At 42.1% G+C, this 3,235-nt stretch overlaps 1 pseudogene; it reads right to left on the reverse strand.

Moving 5' to 3' along the window:
• Positions 1 to 453: 453 nt before the first annotated feature.
• LOC100971731 (serine/threonine-protein phosphatase 2A 56 kDa regulatory subunit epsilon isoform-like) lies at positions 454 to 1,472 on the reverse strand (annotated as a pseudogene).
• Between the last annotated feature and the right edge of the window lie 1,763 nt (positions 1,473 to 3,235).

Raw genomic sequence — 3,235 nt, forward strand, 5'->3', positions numbered from 1 at the left:
AAAGGAGTACCAGGACTACCTGGTTACTAGAAAGATGTTCATCCCAGTAAACAGAACTTTTATCAGTTCTGTCATGACCCCATTCCACATGGACATTCAACTCAGGAAGATGTGCAAAAGAAAAGATGTCAAATTACAGTCAAGTTATCCAGAGGAGGATGTTACACAAACTTATAAGGAAATGAGTCTTTTTTTCTTCCTTTACTATAAATACATTTAACAGCTTAGCAGAAAGACAAGCTAAATTTAAGATTGTTCACATTTGAAAATTGTATCATACTCTCTGCTAGTGATAAATAAGGAACTCCCGATAATGGAATTTTAACATAGCAATTTCATCAACAGAACTTTGAAGACTGATTTTTTTCAAAAAGAGGGTTAGAACAATGATTATGCTTGCAAAGTCCTGAGAAGTCCATCTGCTGTCCAAACTTTGGACTGAAGTCCTTATTTTTTTTCCTTTACTTAGAGACAGGTATATACAGTGCTGTTGTAATAATGAAACAAATGTGAAATCTACTGTAAAGCTGCACAATACGGAAAACTGTTGCTCCATCTTCTACTACATAAATGTGTGACTCCACAGGTTAGTAATGTTGTTGTCATTGTTTTTGTTAAGTTGGAATTATTCCATCACATCTAAGACCTCTCTTTAACTCCAGATCCTCCAATTTTTTCCAAATTCTTCACACTCCTTTTCTTTCTTTTTCTCATGCTGACAATCTGACTTGTGTGTGGCTGTCACCTCGTTAAACATGGTGCTGTTCATTTCTATAAATGCCTTCAACACGTTGTACACCAACGCCACAACAGCCGGATTCCAATGTTCTTTTGAAATCATATAAAGGCTGGAAAACTTGATGGGAAGGATGACGTTACAGTTTTCTTCTATCAAACTCATGATGTATTCATTATTCCAATAATAGAGTGCTCTTTCTGCCACCTGAAAATGGGGGCTAGATACACACTTGGCGATTTGTTTAAACAAAGGTTCTTGGATTTTAACAAATTGTGAAGCTTCAATCACATCCAATATTTCTTCCAGTTCCCCAAGGAACGTGACCTCTTTTTGACTACATGTTTTAGGCCAAAATTTCATTAACCCCGTAATACTGGTTCTGTGAGTGAAGGATCTTTCTCCAGAAACTGTACTGTACAATATGCCAGCTGTGCATGGAAAAGTGATAAGCTCCTGACAGTGTGTAAGGGGATCAATACCTTCACCAGAAAATGTGTTCTGCTTTAAGAGGTAAAGCAAAGCCATTGATAATACTTCCTAATGTTTCCAGCAGTTCAGCTACACCATTGAATCGTTCTGTTTCATAAACAAACCTTAGAAAAATATTGTCAATCTGTTTTTGGATAAATGCTCTAAGACCGAGAAACTTGCCATAAATTCTGTGAAAGACTGTTTTAAAGTAGTCCCGTTCCCGAGGGTCTTCGCTGTCAAATAGCTCCAGAAGTGTGATCATCAGGCAATTTTCCAAGCAATCTCCATATTAATCCTCCTGATGAGGTAATTTTGTCCCCCTTTTACAGAAGAGGAAACTGCGGCACATAAGGGTTAAGTGATGTGCCCATGGTCTCACAGCTAATAGGTGGTAAAGCTAGAATTTGAACCCCAGCAGTTGAGGCCAAAAGTCCATGATCTCAACCACTGCACTATGCTACCTACTGATATTCCAAACACCAGTTTCGTATTTTTAATAGAGATGGGTTTCACTATGTTAGCCAGGCTGGTCTCGAACTCCTGACCTCATGATCCGCCTGCCTCGGTCTCCCAAAGCACTGGGATTACAGGGGTGAGCCACTGCACCCGGCCCATTAACAGGTATCTTATGCCAAAAATAAATTCTTGATTTCTTTCCCCAAACTGAACTCCTGCCCTAGTCTATCTTATCTTTAATGGCACCTCCAGCCTCAAAGTTGCTCAGACCAACCTTGGAGATGCTCTGAATTCTTCTGTCTCACTCTGTAGAACAAATGCATCAGCAAATCCCACCTATTATTACATGTGAAATGTATCCAGAATCCAACAATATCTCCCCATCCCATCTCAAGCAACCATCCTAGACCAAGCCATCAGCATCTTTTTTTTTTTTTTTTTTGAGACAGAGTCTCACTCTGTCACCAGGCTGGAGTGCAGTGGCACTATCTCGGCTCACTGCAACCTCTGCCTCCTGGGTTCAAGTGATTCTCTGGCCTCAGCTTCCCAAGTAGCTGGGACTACAGGCGCGTGCCACCACGCCCAGCTGATTTTTGTATTTTTAGCAGAGATGGGGTTTCACCATGTTGGCTGGGTTGTTCTCGATCTCTTGACCTCATAATCTACCTGCCTCAGCCTCCCAAAGTGCTGGGGTTATAGCTGTGAGCCACCGCACCCGGCCTAGCACCTCTTTTAATTGGTCTTCCTGCTTTTACTCCTGTCTTCCCATAGTCTATCCCTCATTGCATGATCTGGTCCCATCTATTCTCTAACTGCATCTGTCACTGCTGTCCTACTCTCTCACTCTGATCCAGCTGCACTCATATCTTAATTGTTCCTGGGACAAGCCAAGCATTCATCCACCTCGAGGTCTTTGAAATGCACCCCTCTATCTGAAATGCTGTCAAGTTTCAGGTGATCACTTCCACTTTCATGGTTCTCACCTTACGGCTTCCTTGCCAAGCTTGTCCAACCCTCCTTATTTTGTTGTTGTCGTTCTGTTTTGTTTTGTTTTAGGCTTTTGGCAGCCTGAAGCCATGATTTTTAGTTTCTGTCTCTAGTGATAAGTGGAAAAAAGGGATAAGGAAGGGGCTTTAGTGACCCCACCAGAAACAGAAACTAAGAACCCATAACTGTATTCTCTCCCTTGGACACCCTTGCTTCCTTCTGCTGTAGTTGAGATAAGACAATTAATGGCAGACAGAATGCTGGGGCTCTCCTCCAGATATGGAAAGGTGCCAAAGACTGATGTTTCTGTCTCCCCAAAATTCATAGGTAGAAACCGAATCCCCAAGGGGATAGTATTTGGAGGCAGGGCCTTTGGGAACTGATTAGGTCATGAAGGTGGAGCTGTAGTGAGTGGGATAAGTGCCTTTATCAAAAATGCTTGAGGGGGCCAGGTGTGGTGGTTCATGCCTGTAATCCCAGAACTTTGAGAGGCCGAGACGGGCAGATCACTTGAGGTCAGGAGTTTGAGACCAGCCTGGCCAACATGGTGAAACCATGTCTCTACTAAAAATACAAAAATTA

This window comes from Pan paniscus, chromosome 6 (assembly GCF_029289425.2).
Source record: "Pan paniscus chromosome 6, NHGRI_mPanPan1-v2.0_pri, whole genome shotgun sequence".
NCBI lineage: Eukaryota > Metazoa > Chordata > Mammalia > Primates > Hominidae > Pan > Pan paniscus.